Source organism: Puma concolor, chromosome D3 (assembly GCF_028749965.1).
Source record: "Puma concolor isolate L17-30 chromosome D3, mPumCon1.1.hap2, whole genome shotgun sequence".
Classification (NCBI taxonomy): domain Eukaryota; kingdom Metazoa; phylum Chordata; class Mammalia; order Carnivora; family Felidae; genus Puma; species Puma concolor.
Window position 1 is genome coordinate 8,314,620 of NC_141678.1, and position 20,928 is coordinate 8,335,547.

At 43.9% G+C, this 20,928-nt stretch overlaps 1 protein-coding gene across 11 annotated transcripts in view; it reads left to right on the forward strand.

The window, feature by feature from the left end:
* The window catches only part of IFT81 (intraflagellar transport 81), a 217,634-nt gene that overhangs the window by 89,483 nt on the left and 107,223 nt on the right, over positions 1-20,928 (forward strand). The window contains exon 1 of one of the 11 annotated variants that reach the window (XM_025933297.2): positions 15,330-15,393. The exons of the other annotated variants lie outside the window; for them this stretch is intronic. The gene's annotated coding sequence lies outside the window, so the exon portion shown is untranslated. Of the gene's footprint in view, positions 1-15,329; positions 15,394-20,928 lie in introns of those variants that run through there. 11 annotated transcript variants of the gene reach the window in all.

Genomic DNA, 20,928 nt, shown 5'->3' on the forward strand with positions numbered 1-20,928 from the left:
AATTCTGAATCCACTCTACCTGGGACTTCTTTTTAAATATACATTATTTAAGTCAGTTTAATTGGACTTTTTTGTTACTCATACCCGAAGCATTCCGATTTAAGAAGCATTGCTGGGAACCCTTACAAAGTTCACTGGGAGGCTGGCAGATGACATCTCTGAAACCCAAAACAGGTAGAGATACAACTTATGTGCTTTCATAGTGAACAGCTTCCCTGAAGTACAGAGACAAGCAAGGACCTAAATTCCAGGAGGCAACTTTCCTGGGTGCTGGGATATGTCTTAGGTCCATCATCCTGGCAGGCCATCTATTCTGTCATCTTTTCCTTGGTGCCCTTGCCCTGGCATCTCCTGGTAATAGATGGATCATGGAATATGCTATTGGATGTGACTCAGGTACACTGAAGGCTCAGTTTCCTTCCCTTTTCTCATTCCCTGTGACAGTTCTGCCAGCTTCTCTTTTAATCCAACTAACACAAGAAATGCTCTCACTCAAATGAGAGATGGATTGACTACCTCTAACTTTCCAAAACCCAAAAACATTTTTGAGATGGTGGTAAAATAAACATAACAATTTTTTACCATTCTAACCATTTAAAAAAAATGTTTAGTTGAGAGAGAGAGATCATGCAAGCAAGGGAGGGGCAGGGAGAGAGAGAGAGAGAGAGAGAGAGAGAGAGAGAGAGAATCCCAAGCATGTTCCGTACTGATAGTGTCGGGCTCAATCACAAACTGTGAGATCATGACCTGAGCCAAAATCAAGAGCCAGATGCTCAACTGACTGAGCCACCCAAGTGCCCCACCATTCTAACCACTTTTCAGTATACAGTTCAATGGTATTAAGTACATTCACATGGCAACCATCACCAACATCCATCTCTGAACTCTTTCATCACCTCAAGCTGAAACTCTGCCTCCATTAAACACTAACTCCCCATCTCTTCTCCCAGCCACTGGAAACCACTTTCTGTCTCTATGAACTTGACTATTTCAGGTCCCTCATATAATTGGAGTCCTACAATATTTGTCCTTTTGTGTCTGCTTATTTCATTTGGCATAATGTCTCCCAGGTTCATCCATATTGTAGCATGTGTCAGGATTTCCTTCCTTTTCTAAAAACATTTTTTTTTTAATTTGAGAGAGAGAGAGAGAAGAAAGAGAGAGAGAGACTCTTAAAGCAGACTTCATGCTCAGCATGGAGCCCAATGCAGAGCTCGATCCCATGACTCTAGGATCATGATCTGAGCCTAAATCAAGAGTCAGATGCTCAACTGACTGAGTCACCAAGGTGCCCCAGGATTTCCTTCCTTTTTAAGGCTAGACAATATTTTATTATGTGACTAGAACATATTTTGTTTATCCATTTATTCATCGATGGACAGTTGGCTTGTTTCCACCTTTTGTGGCATATTGTGAATAATGCAGCTACAAACATGGTTGCACAAATTTCTGTTCACATCGCTGTTTTCAACTCTTTGGGGTATATGGCCAAAGTGTAATTGATGAATCATATCATAATTCTATTTAATATTTTGAGGAACCAAGTTTATTTATTCATTTACTTATTTTTAATTTTTTTTTTTTTTTACTTACCAAGATAGCCACATGTGATTGACAGCTTCTCTTTTTTAACTCAAAAGCTGAATACAGGGGTACCTGGCTGGCTCAGTTGGTGGAGCATGCAAATCTTGCTGTTGGAGTTGTGAGTTCGAGCCCCACATTGGGTGTAGAGATTACTAAAAAATAAAATATTTAAAAAAAAACTGAGTACATCACCCTTGGAAGGGGAAATACCTTTCTTGTATTAATGAGTCATCATCTCTGTCATTAACTTGGAGGTAAAAACCATTTGTTTAATTGCAGCAAGGCATTCAGGTTCAGAGAATGGAGGAGGAAAGGAGAATAAAGTTGTGCTGAAAAGGTGCGAATTTAGGACAAGAAAAAAAAGCAGGAGCAGAGAGCCAGAGGGAAGGCAGAGGGGAGCTAAGGGCGGGGCTGTGGTGTAAAGACCCACCAGCGCCATGGTCCCTAGAGTGATCCAGAATAGAGAATTCCTCCCTAGTTCTGGACTCCCAAGAAGCCTGACCCAGTTACAACTTCTCTTGGGTTGTTTTTTTTTTTTTCTTTCTTTCATAAAATCCCATCTTCCATATTTATGTCTGAGCATGTGCATAGTAAGCCCTGTGTAAATAAAAGGAAAAACCTCTGTCTCTACTCTCACACCACTTCTGACACCAAATGTATGGGGTTCCCACACTAACCAGTTCTCCAATTATGTCTGGACACCAACTAAGTGTCCTACAATTCAATTTGACACTAACTACCTGGAGTTAGTGTAGACCCCACAGATGAAGGGCTCAGTCCCCTAAGATTGTCCCCCACTTCAGATGGCAACCAGAAGTAGTGGGTCCCCAGATGACTGACTTGGCTGCAAATTGGGGGTTCCCACAACCCCTTCCTCAGGTTTGGTAATTTGCTATAGTGGCTCATAGAACTCAGGAAAACATGTTTGCTAGTTTATTACAAAGGATATAATAAAGGATACAGATGAACATCCAGATGAAGAGGTACATCTGACTGGAAGGGTTCTGAGTGCAGGAGCTTCTGTCTCCGTCGAGTCATGGTGCACCACTGTCTTGGCATGTGGAGGTGTTCACCAACCTGGAAGCCTTCCAAACTCTGTACTTTAGGGATTTTTATGGAAGCTTCATTATGTAGGCATGATCAGTTATTAACTTAATCTCTAGCTGCTCCTGTCCCCAGAGGATGCGGGGTGGGGTTAAAAGTTCTAAGCTTTTAGGCATGGCTTGGTCTTCCTGGTGACCATCCCCCATCCTGAAGCTATCCAAGAGCCCACCAAAAGTTGCCTCACTAGGACAAAAGTGAGAACCCGTGTCAGGATCCAAGGTCAAAGAACAAATGTTAAAATAAAAGATGCTCTTAGCATCCCTCTCACTCAGAAAATTACAAGGGTTTTAGGAGCCCTATTTCAGGAACTGGGAGAAGAGACAAAATATATACTATGCATTATATGCCACAATGACATAGTGTGACTGAGTATTTATTCCTCACAATAAAGTTTAACCAAAACACAGCCTCATGCTCTTGGCCCTGTCAAACTGACAGTACCTCATGTGAAAGATGTTGACTTGCTTTGACCCTTTTGGTTGAGCCAGTGATGTGGCATTCATCAGGGTGGTCTCAATCCAGCTCAAGAGCACCAAATTACATGGAAAAGTCAATGGAATGGGGAGGGCCTGGGGCCAGTCACCAGAATGAAGAGATGATGACATGGGATAGAACAGGCACAGCAAACAGAAGTGAGGGCTACAGCCTAGGGGCAGGTCCAAGGCTGAACTCAGAGTTTCTGGAGGCCCCAGGAAGAAGAGGAGAGAACCTTAGTTCTGCTCATCTGCCAAAAGAGGGTGGGGAGATCTCTGTACTTCTCCCTGATGATTTCATTGCTTTTTTCAGAATTCTTACTGTCCATTTTATCTAGTCAAACCGAATTTCCCTTGGCTCTATTGCTCTTTCTTGATTTTTTTTTCATACCCACCCCCATTTCCCTTATGCCTGGAACAGTCTCCCACTTAGCATCTGCCTGCCCAGTGCCTTGCCTTCCTTTACAATGCCACCTACCACTTAGTTTCTCTGATTAAGTGAAAGCTGAATAATCATACTTCTTTCCCCAAAATGCATTTACTTAAATCCCAAATGTCCCTAGAGTTGCCGTACATGATGAAAAGTCTCTGACTGACTGATTTTCTTTAAGGGAATTAAATGAGACTACTCATTAAAAGCACCATGCCTGGTACATAAGAATGTTCATTGAATTACAGCTGTTAATTGATAATGACATATTATTCATAATAGTAACAAGAAGAAGATATAGGCTCTGAGAAGACAAGAACAATTGGCCAGTGGTCTGGTTCACCTGGACAGATGCCCATCCTCTTCCAATCAGCCATGGTTAGGCCTATGAAGACCTGCTGATTTCAGGTTGAGTTAGAGGGAGGAGTTAGGCATGGCATAAAAATCTATTAATTTCTGCTATAATTAAATATTTGAATATTAGGTTACTGAACCTGGGCATAGAGTAAACCATTGTCCTTGTCTTGACCAGTACGCCATCTATCTGTGCCCTCATGCCATGGCTTATCACTTTATATCCAGGGTTACAGTTATTCCTGAACACATTTCGTGTCTCATGGTCAACTATGTGTTCTTGAAACTAGTCTCCTAGATTCCAGGCACAACCCAGATGTCTGGGGAATGCTTGGTGAATGAGTGGATGGATCATCGGATGGATGGATAATGAAAGAAGATAATACACATCCTCTGAACATCAAACCCCAGAGTAGCAGCCTATGCCTCTCCAGGCCTTTCTCATCATCCTTTCCCCTTTCATTTGTTCATTCATTCAGACAACAAATGTTTACTGAGCACTTACTATGTGCAAGGGTCTGGGAATCCTGCTAAACATCCTACAACCTAGATCAACCCGCAGGTCAAAGAGTTATCTGGCCCAAAATGTCAATAGTGCTGAGCCAAGAAACCCTGGTCAATACAGTGTTGGCATCTAAGCTGTAAATTCAACTGTAAATTGTGAAATCAAAGACCAGAGTATAAGGCACAGAGTAGGTGCTCAAAGAATGTTTATTAACCACATGAATGAATGAATGATATCTTCCATTTGTAATTTGGCTGAGTGCCTGGTACGGGGTTGTGTCAGAGTAGCTGTTCCATTAATGGCTATTGACCTGTTCCTGTAAATGTTACCCCCTGAAGAGCCACCTGTGCAGCAGCTGGGGATGATGTCTTCCTGGCTGGGGGACAGGATGGCTTCATAGCTGCGGTCTGGGGTTCCCATAAATTGCTGTGGGAAGCCACAAAGCAGAGGAGCAGACAGTGTTTCTCTACATTGTGATGGATTCATGGTCTCTTCTCCTGTCCCTCTTCTTTCTTTTTTTTTTTTTTATTAAGAAATTTTTTTTAACATTTGTTCATTTTTTGAGAGACAGAGAGAGACAGAGCATGAGCTGGGCAGGGGCAGAGAGAGAAGGAGACACAGAATCCAAAGCAGGCTCCAGGCTCTGAGCTGTCAGCACAGAGCCCGACGTGGGGCTCGAACTCATGAGCTGTGAGATCATGACTTGAACCAAAGTCAGACCCTTAACCGACTGAGCCACCCAGATGGCCCGTGTCCCTCATCTTTCAAACTCTCAGACAGAAGGTATAAAGGGCTCAGCCAAGTGAGATCCTGTGAAATCAGCTCCTCAGGAAAGGGGAGAAGAAATGAGGCCAGACTGAGGGTTATTGTTAACACATTTGAGGATCAAGAGCCCATTAGAAGAGGAGATGGGGTGGAGCTTGGGGGACAGGACTCTTCTTCACTGTGTTCTTCCTAATTCATTTACACAACAAATATTCCCTGAGTGCCAGAGACTCTTTAGGGATATGTGAGTTAATAGAAGAGACCCAAATACCCATCCTCTTGGAACTTACATTTTAAAGAAACAGGATGGACAATTGATAAGTCAGTCAGATATATAGTGTGTGACAGGGTCATATGCCTGATGGAGAAAAACCAAGCAGGGTAGGAAAATAAGGTTGCTTGGGATTGAATTTGTTGGTTAAATTGAGGTGAAATTCACATAACATAAAATTAACCATTTTAAAGTGAACAATTCAGTGGTATTTAGTACGTTCACAATGCTGTGCAAATCCACCTCCATCTAGTTCCCAAACATTTTCATCACCAGAAAGGAGACCCCACACCCATTAGCAATCTCTCCCCCTCACCTCCCACCCCCAGCCCGGCAACCACAAATCTGCTTTCTGTCTCTATGGATTTACCAGCCCCTTGTAACCACTAAGTTTCTTTCTTTGTGGATTTACCTATTCTGGGCCTGTCATGTAAATGGAATCATATACTGTGTGGTCTTTCGTGACTGGCCTCTTTTCACTCTGCATCATGTTTTCAAGGTTAACTCATGTTTTAGCATGGATCAGTCCATTCCTGAATAATATTCTGTTGTATGGAGATATCACATCTGATATATCCATTCATCAGCTGATGGACATTTGGGTTGTTTCCACCTTTGGCTACTGTGAATAATGTCACCATGAACTTTCTGGTACAAGTATTTGAGTTCCAGTTTTCAATTCTTTCAGGTAACTACTTAAGAGTGGAATCGCCAAACTGTTTTCCACAATGGATGTACCATTTTATGTGCCTACCCGCAGTTTACAGGGTTTCCAGTTTCTCCACATCCTCACAAACACTGATTATTTTCTATTTAGTAAATAATAGCCATCCTAGTGGTAATAACTGGTGAGGTTCTGATTTGCATTTCCCTGATGCAAGCCATTAGGTGGGCATTTCTTTGTGTGCTCTTGGGCCTTTTGTGTATCTTCTAAGAGAGATGTCTCTTTAAGTCCTTTGCCCACATTTGCATCAGATTGTCTTTTTGTCATTGAGATATATGAAGGGGGGGGGGGGTTGGTCTTTTAAATAAGGTGGTCAGAAAAGGCCTGTGAAGATGACTTTTAAATGAAGACCTAAAGAGGTTAAGGGAGCGAGCCACTGGAAAGTCTGAGAAGAGCACTGCAGGCAGAGGGAATGGGAAGTGCAAAGGACCTGAGGCAAATTATTTTCACTTGTCCGTAACTGTTTTCTGGTCTGCAAATGGGGAAGAATAAGACTGTGAAGACAATATCACATAGAATGTTAACAGATTATCAACATCAGGAAAAATAGTTGTTATCTACTTCACAGTGTTCTCACAAGAATTAACTTAAATAATATACCCAGCCCAGGCCTGACACATAGTAGTGCTCAGAAATGTGGAGTTTGAACCCCGATCAGGAGGACTTCACATCCCGAGGCCACCAGGAAGGAAATGGTTTACAGGAGAACCTGAGGGGTTTCATGGCTGGGAGGCCAGTCTGACCCAGGCTACCATGTTCTGTCCTCTGTTTATGTTTTTATGTTTATATTTTGTAATTTATTTATATACTCACATTAAGCAGAGGGATTTGGGTCTGAATGCCAGCTTTCACCAAGTAACATGAGGCAAATTTCTTAACTTCTTTGAACATAGTTTCTTCATTTGTGCCTCAGTGTGTAGACAGGATTCAAGATCATATATGTATCAATAGGAGATTGAACAGATATTGTATGTGAATGTCACCAGTATATGGCAGATGCTCAAAAAATTCCCCTCTCTGATTATTTCATCATGTGTCTTGCCAGCATATATACTCTCTTCAAAAAATACATTACTTTTAATCATGTCTTCAACACAAGCTGCCATGTTGTTTTGGTTTGTTTTGTTTGGCAGGTATAGAAGATGGGCTTTGGGGTCTCAGGTGAGAGTTCATATCCCAGTTCCTGTGCTTCCTGGCTGTTGGACCTTGTGCCTATGTCTTAACTTCTCTGAGCTTTAGTTTCCTAGTCCACCTTCCAAAGCAGTTGTAAGGATTCAGATCATTTCTATAAAGCGCCCAGCAACCAATGAGGATTCTTGGCCTCAAGACCACTGGTGGCTACCTTGAAAAAGGTAAAGGAAGTCTAGGAAGTCTGGGTGGCAAAGGAAGAATAAGAGAAAAATCCCAAACAGACTATCTAGAAAAGCTCCTTAGAAGTCTAGCAAGAGTGAAACCATAATGGATGAATTTTCCAGTTCTCACTCTTCTCCCTCTAGAAGGAGCTAAGAGTCGGGAATTCCAGATGCTGTATCTAAAGCTAACTCTGTGCCCTCTGGCGAGTCCCTTACCCTCTGGGCACCTTAGTTTCCCAGGGGTCGTTCTCCAGGGTCCCTCTCCTCTCTGTAACCACTGCAGCACCACTGCTGACCAGCAGAGGGCAGCGATGCCCCAACATTCACTATGGAGTCTGCCTCCTAGTCTAATTTTGTTTGCTCTGTTGCTATTGTCTGCCTCCAGACAAGAAATAGAGATAGTGGTATGTTTCTCTTTTTCAAAGAGTCTTATTTTATCCTCAGTGCGCAGCCAGAATAAGGTCTTGCCACAGGATACAGATGAGGAAACAGAACTCAGAAGCATAAGAAACTTAACAAGGCCACATAGAAACACAATTGACTGACAATTTTGGTCACACCACATCCTAAATTTAGACTGTTCCAATTCTGGAGATGCATTGCAATATGTCTGATCTGCTTAGTGTAGATAATCCATTTTTTACTTTATGGTTCATGAAGTATTTTCTGATCCTTAATGTCAGAGGATTCTAATCTTGTTCTCACCAGTGTACAGTTGAGCAAATGGAGGCTTCTAGAGGTTATGCCATTTGGCTTAGCATTTCCTTAATCAGCTCCATCTTAAAGGTTGTTGGGTAGACTCCAGAAATATTAGCTTAAAAAGTACAGAACTTGGTGTTCGCAGCAGTTTTCATGTGATGGGACATAGTTCTAGTCCAAATACTGTTAAGGTATTTGCAAAAGGTATTTGGCCCCTCTCTGTCTCAGCACGGTGATTAGCAATTCCATGTGGAACTGGAATAGCTGTAGATTGACAGGGGTACTCAAAAGGGACTATCAAATGATATACCTGTCCCCAGCTCCAGATTTTGATATCCACCCCCAACCACTGAATCTCTGAGTGTTTCTTGTTTTGGGTTTTTTTTGTTTTGTTTTGTTTTGTTTTTGCTTTGTTTTTGCTTACTTTGTTTTAAGTAGGCTTTACCCCTAATGCAGAGCTCAATGTGGGGCTTGAACTCATGACCCTGAGATCAAGACCTGAGCAGAGATGGACACTTGACCAACTGAGCCACCGAAGAGCCCCGAGCATCCCTGTTTTTGATGGCTGTTTCATTTGTATGTTTTGCAATGTCTTTAATAAACCCTTGGGTTTGTTAAGATGCTGTAACAGAAAGGCACAATTCAAATTAGCTTCAACACTTAAAACATTAAGGAAGATTTTACTTCATATAACAAGTAAATTCCAAGGTGGCTTATGAAGCAACCCAACAAATCAGTAGAATTATCCTCCCCAAAATGTCAATAGTGCTGAGGTTAAGAAACCCTGAATTAGACCAGATAGGATTCACCCTTTAGAGCAGGGGTTGGGGCTGGGGTCTGCTTCAGTGAAGTACATGGCGGGAGGACACCACACACAATTGGGTTTGGAGAGTCTGAAAGAGGAAAGGAGGACTGGCTTTTAGGAAGGAAATCAGCAGTCTGTTATAAATCCCGATGCTGTAAATTTAGCTCTCAGGGAGGTCGGGCTGGCTCTTACACTGAGTACACCCTGCTGTTGGCAGTTAGGGGAATATAAGAGAATCAATACTTGGCTCTTACCTTTATCCTGCTTATAGTTTGGCTGTTTATTTTTTATTTACTTATTTATTTTATTTATTTATTTTGAGAGAGAGAGTGCGTGCATGAGCAGGGGAGGGGTAGGGAGAGAGAGGTTATGCCATTTGGCTTAGCATTTCCTTAATCAGCTCCATCTTAAAGATTGTTGGGTAGACTCCAGAAATATTAGCTTAAAAAGTACAGAACTTGGTGTTTCGCGGGCTCTGAGCTGCCAGTGTGGAGCCCAACATGGGTCCTGAACTCATAAATCGTGAGATCATGACCTGAGCCAAAATCAAGAGCCAGACCCTCAACTGACTGAGCCACTCAGGCACCCCTATAGTCCAGCTGTTTAAACCAGACTTGTATTACTTCCTTTTTCACTATTACCATTTTTCATTTTTTTTTTTTTAATTGTAGACAATACTGAAAGGAATAGAGAAGAGCCAGAATCACCCATATCCAGGCAAGGTAGCTAATGTTATTGTTTATTTTCTTCTTATGTAGGCCCCTTCTTATTTTCTTCTGATGTAGGCCCTGTTTTCTAATTGTTGATTTCATGCACATCGTTTCCTCATGCTTTCATTCAACAGCTATAGAGCTGAGTGCTGGTGTGTGTGGTTCAGATTCTCACTGTACAGAGACACAATTTCATTGTAGCCCACAGTGGTCGAATAGGGGAGGGGTAGCCTGGGTCTGGAAATCCACTTTAGTAGGAAAGAGCATATGAGGATGGAATGAGAGGAGGGGAATGTCCCAGAAACAAAGGCAGAGCAGGTAAGGGTAGGAGGGAAGACTGATGGGTACTACAAGGCCAGAGGGAAGGAGTCCATGGCAGGGAAGATTCTAGGTGTAATAGACATGCCTGTCTGGCATTCATCCCCGCTTCTGATAACACCACCCAATTTTACTTTGGGGGAGTCACTCCTCCACTATCAACCCTCAGCTCCTGGGGTGTAGCGAACCTGGTCCCCTTTGTTTGGTGGTGGTCACATGACCAAGACTGGCCAATCAGTACACCATATCCCTCTGGCCGGTGATTGGCTCCCGGGTGCACTCGTAACTAGATTACACTAATCGGGACCAGTGAGACTCAATTCCATCTGTTGGCACCATCTGGAAGAAGAAGCCCTCTTTCTATTGGATTTGAAGCTAGGATGAGACCTCGAACTGCTGGTAGAAGTCTTGGCTTCATGAGTGGAGGGCTACCTGAAAATAAAGCCAATGGAATAAGGAGTGAAACCAAGAGAGAAGAATTGTTGGAGTTCTGAGGACAATATTTGATCTTCTAGATTCAGTTGTGCTTGAAGCCTCTGGCTCCTTTGGATTGTCCAGTTATATGAGCTAATAAATTGCCTTTGTTTTTCTTTTTTCTTTCTTATTTTATTTTTTTGCTTAAGGAAGTTTCAGTTAACTTTCTTCTGCAACTGAAAGGTTTAATACACTTTGCAGCCTAGAGTAATGGAAAAAGCATCAGAATCCTTGGGGTCAGTAGGACTTTGCTCTGCCACTAACCAGCTATGTCCCTGGGCAAACCACTTCATCTCTCCAGGACTCAACTCCTCTCTAAAATGGACAAAATAATATGTGCCTCTTGGGTTCTTGTTAGAAGTGAATGACAGTGCTCTGTGTGCTAAAAGGAAACGAAAATGTAGAGGATTCTTATGTAATTGCAGGGATAATTTTAGGAAGGAAATTCCAGAAGGGCTAGAAGGCTGGCATGGTAAACTTGGATGCTGCAAGTGCCAGGTGGTGATCTAAGTGAAGCGAAGTGGGATCAGGTGCAAGAAAGATCATAGACCTCCTGGCCTACTTTCCCCCCTTTGATAAATACATGAGAAAAGGAATATTATTCTAAGAAAAATGGCAGCACAAACATGATCAGCAACTGACACGAGCTCCAGGATCACAGACAATGGGGTGTGGGGACTGTGGAAAACTGGACAGTGCGCGTCCCATCTGAGGCATGCAGCCTCTTCTCAGTCCTAGCCAATCTGCCACATGGTATATCCAGGTTTCCTAAATTTTTGAGGGAACCCAGAAATCCAGACAGTCTGAATAAATAGAATCGAGAGGCATTGGTTTTGATTGTCCTCATCTTGAAATATCTCAATTTCCAAACATTGGTTCATTCTGTTGGTTGGTTTGTTTAGCACTCTGTGAGCCAAACACAACTTGCCTACCTGTCAAACTTAGCGCTCAGAATGCTAGTTTGTTGTCCCTTGTGTAGGTGCCCGGATGAATCTCCATTGGAAGAATGAGAGAAGGTGGTTAGCAGGGAGATATCCATACAAAACCAAGGGATAGGCGGAAGGTTCATGCAAGAGGACCTTCATCCTCTCCTGGAAAGCAGCTCCATAAATATTCATTCAATTCTCACATCAACCCTATGGGATAGGGCAGGTTGGTTCCATTATGCAGATGGGAAACCGAGGCTCACAGAGTGCCCACATCCACAAGTTACAAAGTAGCCCCTCAAGGCAGTACTCCTTAGCTCCTTGCTGGTGGTACCCAGGTAGGAGATGACTTTGAAGTTCACTAAGAAGCTCAAGGCATTCCAAGGAAAATGGACCCTTTGGCTTAAAGGATGCCAACCTGGCTTTGGAACCCACTATATCTCCAATAACTTTTAGATCTCTTTGCCTTAAAGTGAATATTAGCACTGGGCAGCACTTTTCTGATGATGTGGCAGCTACAGAGTGTACTGTTCAGAAGTCCTTCAGGAGAGTCTGCTGCGAAGAACATGGTTGACTGACAGCCCTGGGTCCTGCCCTCTGGCTCTGCCAAATTCACGCTAAGGCTGTATTTACCCCTGGCTGCTCCCAGCCAACGACTGAGCACAGTGGGACAGTTATCTGCTAGCAAGGAAATAGGGTTTCACATTGTAACGGTGATGCCCATGGGCCCTGGAACCAGAATCATTAGGGCGTGAGCCCTGCTTGCCAGTGGTCTGACCGTTAGAAAGTTTCTTAACCCACTTTGTGTCTCTACTTCCTCATCTGTTGAATCAGAGATTCTCAACCAGGAGCAATTTTATCCCCCCCCCCCCCGGGGGACATTTGGGAGTGTCTAGAGATATGTTCAGGTTGTCACAATTGGAGGAACTAGAGGGAGAGGGGGTTACTGCTACTGACACCATGTGGTGAGAGGCCAGGGACATTGCTGAATATCTTACAATGCAAGAGCAGCACCCCAGGCACACACGCACACGCACACACACCCCCCAAAGAATGATCCAGCCTGAAATGTCCATAGTGCTGGGGTTAAAAAATCCTGGGTCAAATGGAGATGGTAATGGTAGCTAATTCAAAATGCTGTTGTGAGGATCCTCTGGCATCATGTTTTCAATACCTACTATTTCCACTTTCCCCCACCCCCTCTGCAAAGTCCACAGGGCAGGGGCCCGATGATTCTAGATCAATGTTCTGTATCACCAATGACTAGAACATGGAAGGTGCTGAGTAAAGTATTATGAATTGAAATATTTATCAGTGCAAATCAACAAATGGTAATCATCATCATCACCACCACCATCATCATCATCATCATCATTCACTATCAACAGTCTTCCCAGCCACTGGCTCAGTGCCTGGGGCATAATTGGCCCTCTATGTTTGTTGAACGAATGAACGAATGAGTGAATGAATGAAAGAATGAGAAATGAAGGCATATTTACTCATTAACCACTAATTTATGTACTTTGGAGAGATACTGGAAACTCTTGGGAAAGAGGCCCAGTCTTTCCCTTTTTATTTGCAAAGAGGAGTTTCGTTCGTCAAAGAAATGACTTGAAAGGGTTGAGACCTCTGGCAAGCCAGAGTCGGGGGGCCTGAGTCAAAGTCATGTACAGTTTAGGACGCACATCTTGCTTGGCTTAGGCAAAAAAGGAAAACGGGCCAGGCTTTGTGCAAACTCGCTGTGAAACAAGAGCTGTTTTCAGGGCCCAGGAACACGCTCTGTCCCATGTTTAATTTCTTCCATCTGTCTGGTATCTGACCTCTGCTGCACTCTAAGGCATTGCCACACATTGTCTGCGCACGTTCCCATATAAGGTGATCTCTCTCTCTCTCTCTCTCTTTCTCTTCCTCTCTTCCCCTCTCCCTCTCTTTCCAGGGGTTGGCCGGCAGCAGCACTCGCTTCCTCCACCCTGCTCTCCCTCTCTTGGCCTTCCCTGGCAGGCTCTGCTGTGAGGATGGATGGCCGGAGAGCGGGAAGGGGCAGGGGGCTGCCAAGGAATGTGGCAGGTTTATTTTTGTTCAGGCTACATTCTTTGCCAGGCCTGCAGGCCCCAGCCACTTGGGGATGTCACATGCTGATAAGACAGCGGGGGTGACTGAGAGCTGTGGCTCAAATCTGTAACACCCCAGGTGTGAGCCGTCGTCACAAAGTGGGGGGGGGGGGCAAGGACTGTGAGGTCATGGAACTCACCTTTTCCCACTGCCTGGGTCTGATTCCCAGAAAGACAAGTTTGATCCTTCAGGGAAGCAATTGCAGGAATTGAGATCTGTAACCACTTAGACTGATCTCTGGGTAAAACCCAATGTTTGCAGCAGAGTGGAGCAGAGGCAGGTCAGGGTGAAATGATTAGCTGTGTGACCTTGGGCAGATTGCCTGACCTCTCTGACTCTCAGTTTCCGTATCTGTCAAAATAGTATGAACGAATCTCCTCAATACTACTCTAGAATCATAGTGAAATGTAAACTGGGTGAGGGCAAGGATTATCGTCTCTTGTATTCACTGTTGTTCCACCAGAAGGTAGAAGAGTGCCTGTCACAAAGTAGATGCTCAAATAGGTGTTGAATGAATTAAATGAGACAATGCTTTAAGTGCTCAGCACCCAATAACTGATAGCTGTTTCTACCTATTTAACAGCAACAGATGTTTATTAGGCACCTATTAAGTGTCGGGCACTGTTAGGTGCTGGGGATGTAGCAGGGACAAGACAGACAAGGTCCTTGCCCTCAGAGAGCTTATATTCTAATGGGAGAGACACACAATCAAGTAAATCAAGTTCAGAGAGTACTAAGTGCTATAGGAGAACCTTGAAAAGGAATGCAGAAGATGTGTGTTTTTCAAACCTTTTGACTGTGACTCACAGCAAGAAATATGTTTGTCGTGTGACCTGAAGAACACACATGCATTTTTATTAAACTGAAATAAAACCTTCACAAAACAATCATGGTAGATTGTCTGCAAAGATGTGTGCCAACCGTATAGCAAACATTGTTTCTGGTATGCACATGCCGCTCCCTGATCCAGAGGTAGAGTCTGTGTCTCCTTTCCTTGGATCAGGGAAGGTCTTTGGCCTTGCTTTGACCCACAGGACGCAACGGCAAAGGCACTGCTGTTCTGGGTCTGCACTTTAAGAGGCCTGTCTGGCGGTTCTCACTTTTATGCTCTTAGTACCCTGCTGCCCTGCGAGGACGTGCAGGTGAGGTCCTTGCATGATGACAGACCACAAGGAGACAGCGTCCACGTGAAGGAAGAAGGGCAGCGGGCACAGAGGCCTCGGAGAGGAAGGAAGCCCCTCTGGGTGTTGTAGCCCCAGATGAGCCCCCAGCTGAATTCAGCCACAAGTCCGCCCGGGGCCCGGCGTATCCCATGTGGAGCAGAATAACTGCCCAGCTGAGCGTGGCTGACCTGCAGACTTGTGGGGGAAAAGCATAGTTTTTAAGCTAATAAATTTGAAATGCTTTGTGACACAGCAAAAATATCTCTGACACAGAAATGTTTACCTTATTCTGTGGGATATTTTCTATTCCACTTCATTTCCTCCTCCTGAACGAGGAGGCGGAGCCAGGCCAGGGAAGATCCGGGTGAAGAACAGCCAGGGCGGGACGAACAGCAGTGCCAAGGTCTTGAGGCTGGGACAGCTTTGTTGTGTGCGAGCCACCAGCCACCGGAAGGAGGACCGTGGCGGGGGAGTAGAGAGAGAAGGCAAGCCTGGAATGAAATCAGGCCTTGCGCCATGAAGTGCTGGGACTTCAACTGACAGGCGCAAAGACCGCCTGGAAGACTTACAGTGGATGGCCGACCTCCCAAGCCCCTGACTGCCCATCCTTTCTTTTTCATTCAGGTGAGATTCACATTGTATAAAAGTAACCTCCTTAAAGGGAACGATTTGGTGACATCTAGAACATTCACAATACTGTGCAACTACCACCTCTAACTCCAGAAGATTTCCATCACCCCAGAAGGAAATCCTGTACTTGTTAAGCCTGTGCCCCACATTCTCCCCTCCCCTGAGCCCCCGGCAGTCACCAGTCTGCATTCTGTCTTTATGGATTTGTCTCTTGTAGATATTTCTCATAAATTGAATCATACGGTATGTGGACTTTTGTGTCTGGCTTCTTCGACTCAACAAAATGTTTTCAAGGTCCATCTATGCTGTAGCAGGTGTCTGTACTTACTTCTTTTTTTAATGGTTGAATAACGTTCTGCTGTATATTTATACCACAATTTGTTTCACCATTCATCCGTTTGCCCATCATTTCAGTTCTGTCACTCCATCTATAGCACTCTTATAGACTTGGATTTGACGTCATCAGCCCAGAAGGGAGAAAAGTTCTTGGCAACATGAAGGAGAAGGCCAGTTTGTGCCCTGCTGATCTTGGCCTTTACTTCTCCCCTCCCATCAACCTTTTCCTGCGTGATTTGAAGCTTCCTGATGGCCCCAAATGCAGCTCCATGGCTGGTTACCCTTAAATACTCCCCCTGAATTCTATAAATACACCAACATTCAGCTGGGAAAAAAAGAACTTGAAAGGCATTTGAAATGAAAATACACTTTTTTTCCCATCACGGACCAAGTGTTTTCTCTCTGTCTTCCCCCTCTGTGATTCCAGGGTAAGCACTTGGATTTTAAACCATTAGCCCTACCTGCGTAAGAGAAGACTTTCCTTGGCAAAGCCCTCGTAGGCAGAGAAAGCCAGACGGCATGTTAACACTGGCCCTCCCACACAGAAAATCCCTTTGCCTCCTGCTTCAGTGGCCTGATTTATGGTCCTTCTTTCAGACTCTGCTGAGCCGGTTTTGAGCCAGTTTAGTAGGTTGTGAAAATGGCTTTGGGATCAGGGCGATCCGTGTCTGAATCTTGGCTCAGCCAGCTGCTAGGTATGTCACCTTGGGCCCTCTACTAACTCTCCAGGCCTCAATTTCCTTAATTATAAAATAGAAAAAACAATATTGCCTTGCAGCCTTGTTGTGAAGATCAAATGAGACGATGTGGATGTGGGCAGTGTGCTGAAATGAAATTAGGCCTCACTCCATGCCATGCCTGGAGCTAGAGGGCCAGGGGAGCTTGGAGACATGGGGGTAGTACGGTTGACCTCTCCAGGCCTTTCTGCCCATCACTTGGATTGTATAATTCAATATGGAATTCAATTTATAATTTGCTCAGTCTGCCCCTCCAGATCCCCATACTACCATTTTCTTCCTGGCTCTTTGTCCTGGGAGCCCAGTCTGCACCTGATGACCTCAGCAGGGTTGCCTGCCCTTTTGGCACTCTTTTGGGTTTAGCCAATGAGAGACCAGATGGGAGATCAGAGGGTGGAAGGAGAGTGAGGTCAAGAATGGCTGCATCTAATGTGTTCTGTTAGGCAACCTTCTCCATAGAGCTACTCACTCTGTTGGGCTTTTGGTGCCTGTTCCCTTCTCTTGCTGAGTCAGACTTAAGGCAGCAATGGCTGCCTTTGTTGTTGGTGTTTTGTTAGTTTCCCTAAACCCTGCCCACACCTTTATAAATGGTCCTTTATCAAGCTCTCCTCAATTGCCCAGACTGTGCCATCTTTATTCTGCTAGGAAGCTGACAGTTACAGAGATTAGCCATTTTACTCCACAGCTCAGATTTGCAAAAAGGACATTATTTTATAATCACCTGAAATCCAAATATGAGATCCCATCCTGTCATTATTGGGCATCTCCTTCTCACACACATCCTGGGTATTGCCAAGTCCTTGGGCTCTTCTGTGGGGGCAAAGCTTCAGAGAGTCACTTGCAGTCTTCTGTCGCTGGCCCATCCCAGTGACTACTTGATCACCCACCCATCATCCCTGACTGCCTGGTCCTTTCAGGTTGAATAGCACCATTCGATGCTTCCACGTCAGGCCTGGGACAAGGAGTTTGGGCCACACCAGAAGCTACTGGATTCACGATGTGGCTTCCACAGGGTATTTCTCCCTTCTTAGGAGCTGCCCCAGAACGATCAACCTGTGATCCTTTCTCATTCTCCTTAGCATCTCTCTTCTCTTGCCTTACTTTGGAAGGAACTCCTCTCTCTACTTCCTCTTGAGGACGGCCAGTATAATCTCTCCCAAAGACTGAAGACCTTTACAAAAGGCAGGAAGTACAGCTTCTGATTTCAGCCTGCAAATCTCAAGGCAATGCACATTGTTTCCAGAGGAGGGGAAACAGAAGGCGTGCACACAGAAATTAATATTTCAATAAATTCCAACACATATGGGAAGCATTTAACAGAGTTCCTGACATACAGTAAGCACTTAGTAAGTGATGACATGATTATTATTTGAGCCCGATAAAAACGTTAGTTACATCCTATTTTTTCAATCCATACTTGTACCCAAGGACTTAATAGGAATTGCATATTATTTTGACTCTTCTACACTACATTGCCCATTAATCTCCCCAAACCCATTAAAAAGCTATTTTACAAAAATGTAGTACCAGACACACATTTAACAAGACCTCTAGAATCTCATCCATCCAGTTGAATGTTTCACGTATTATTTATCTTTTTACCTTTTAGAAAAGCACATTGTGCTACTAAACATACCCACAAGATTAAATTGCCAGAGCTGAGGCTATTTAGGATATATGCAAAACTCAATTCAGGTTTCTGTTTAAATTCAATTTCTTTCCTCTCCAAGTAACCTAGATGGCAACGGCATTAAATGACAATTAATGGATAGCAGAATAACCCACTTCCAAATTTGTTCCTGTGTCTGGGTCATTTTTCCCAGTTTTGAAAGAATGAGCTAAAGCGGGCAGTGTGCAGAGGAGCCCCAGATGGGATAGCATCTTGAAAACTGGCATTCTCTGAATACTCATGCAGAATCCAGAAATATCTCATGGTCAGGATGAAAGGTCTAAATTTAATACCAAAAACAGAAAATTGGCTTAGCTTCCCTGTACTCTGCACAGGAAAGTTCTTGTTTGGAAGTTCTGAAATGAGAAGGGGCTGGAGGCATTATGTTCACAGCATCCTCAGATTTTCATGGAGACCTGGGGAGTCTGCTGATACCTCAAGACCTCAATTGGCCCATGATGGAAGCTTGGATTGATGAAAGATGATTTGTTGGGAGGAAATCAGGGAGAAGGTTTGCACTGATACAGATACTCCACACAATAAGTACAGGCTTATTTCTTCCTCTTCTGGTTTTGCTTACCCAGCTTTTAAGATTTAACCACCTTCCCTTGGGACGCCTGGGTGGCTTAGTCGATTAAAATGCTGACTCCTGGGGTGCCTGGGTGGCGCAGTCGGTTAAGCGTCCGACTTCAGCCAGGTCACGATCTCGCGGTCTGGGAGTTCGAGCCCCGCGTCAGGCTCTGGGCTGATGGCTCAGAGCCTGGAGCCTGTTTCTGATTCTGTGTCTCCCTCTCTCTCTGCCCCTCCCCCGTTCATGCTCTGTCTCTCTCTGTCCCAAAAATAAATAAACGTTGAAAAAAAAATTAAAAAAAAATAATAATAAAAAAAAATAAATAAAATGCTGACTCCTGATTTCAGCTCAGGTCATGATGGCCTCACGGTTCATGAGATCGGGCCCCATATCAGGCTTTGTACTGACAGCATGGGGCCTGCGTAGCTTTCTCTCTCTCCTCTCTCTCTCTGCTCCTCCCCAACTGGTGTGTGCATGCACGTACACACTCTCTCTCAAATAAATAAACTTAAAAAAAATTTTAACCACCTTCACTGTAGGAGACATCTGCTGTTCTTGTTTGCATTGAATCTCTATCTCTGGTAACAGAACCCGGCTCTTCCTTTTTTTGGGAGTTGCCCTCATGTGACTCATCTATCAGAGTCATAGCCATTGAATCAAGAATGGTCTGACACACTTGAGACCAGTGAAGAGTCGGCTCTGGGAATTTGCTGGAACTATTGGAGAAAAGATTCTACTTTTAGTGAGGTTGCTAGACTGGAAGAATGTAAACCTCTTGCTACAAGCGGCCCATTCAGAGGGAAGTGGAGACAAGAGACAGAGAAATGGAGGGAGAAAGAATGTCAAGATGACATCACTGACCAAATCAAGCCATACCTGAAGGTAGAATATCCTTGGACTTCACAGTTGCATGAAATGATGAGCCCCTCCTTGTTTTAATTTTGTACTAAACTGACTCTTAAAAAATACACTTGACCAGGAGTGATTTTTCCCCCCTCTGAATAAGCAGAGCAGGGATTCACAACTGTGGATGGCCTTGCAGTATCTACAAGGTTAAATAAGGGAGTCATAAGGGGCAGCTTCTAGATTCTCTCACCAACTCCACACCTGTCCCCACCCTCTTCTCCACTAGAGGCTGGTGAACTTTTAAAGCACACTTCCTTGTAACAGCGTCTTTATCAGAGGGCTTCAGGTGGGAAGCATATTGGGAATTTTAGTGCTTTGGTAGCAAGAGACAAGTAGGTTTCAACAACAGTTTGTTGTTAAAAACCAAAAACTGCTAAAGAATCCACATTTTGGGTTCTGTAGTCTACAACCATGAGCACCCAAGAGGCTAAGATTAACAAGAATTGAAAAGACAAACCCAAGAGTGAATGGCCACTCACCTCCCACTCACCCATGCCCTTGACGTTATATACCCTGTTCATCTGACTTGGCCAATGGAAGTGCTTTAGCCATGAGTCGGTGGAGGTATGTACATGGATGTTCACAGCACCATTGTTAATTATAGCCAAAAAGTGGAAACAATCCAAATGTGCACCAACTGAGGAATAGATGAACAATGGAATATTATCCTGGCCACAAAAATGGAATGAGGTACTGATACATGCTACAATGTGGATGACCCTTAAAAACACAATACTAACTGAAAGAAGCCAGACACAAAGAGTCACATACTTTATGATTCCTTTAATATGAAATGTCCAGAAAAGGTATTTTCATAGAGAAGGAAAGCAGATTAGTGGTTGCCAGGGGCTGAGCGGTGATAGGGGTTTTGGAAATCGTGAACTAGGAGTTGATGACTAAAGGGTCCAGGGTTTCTTTTTGGGTGATGAAAATGTTCAGTGATTAGATAGTGGTGATGGTTGCACAACTTTGTAAGTATGCTAAAAGCCATTGAATTGTACACTTTATTTTTTACAATAATTTTTAAAAATTTGAGTGTACTTGACACACATTGTTAACATTGTTTTCAGGTATCCAACATAGTGATTCGCTGTATGTTATGTTATGCTTAGCACAAGTATAGTTACCGTCTGTCAACATACGTCACTGTTACAATATCATTGACTATACTCTCTACACTGTGCCTTTTATTCCCATGACTTAGTCATTCCTTAACTGGAAGGCTGTTTCTTGCACTCCCTTTCAACTATTTTGCCCATCCCCCCCTTCCCTCTGGCAACCACCAGTTTGTTCTCTGTATTTATAGTATG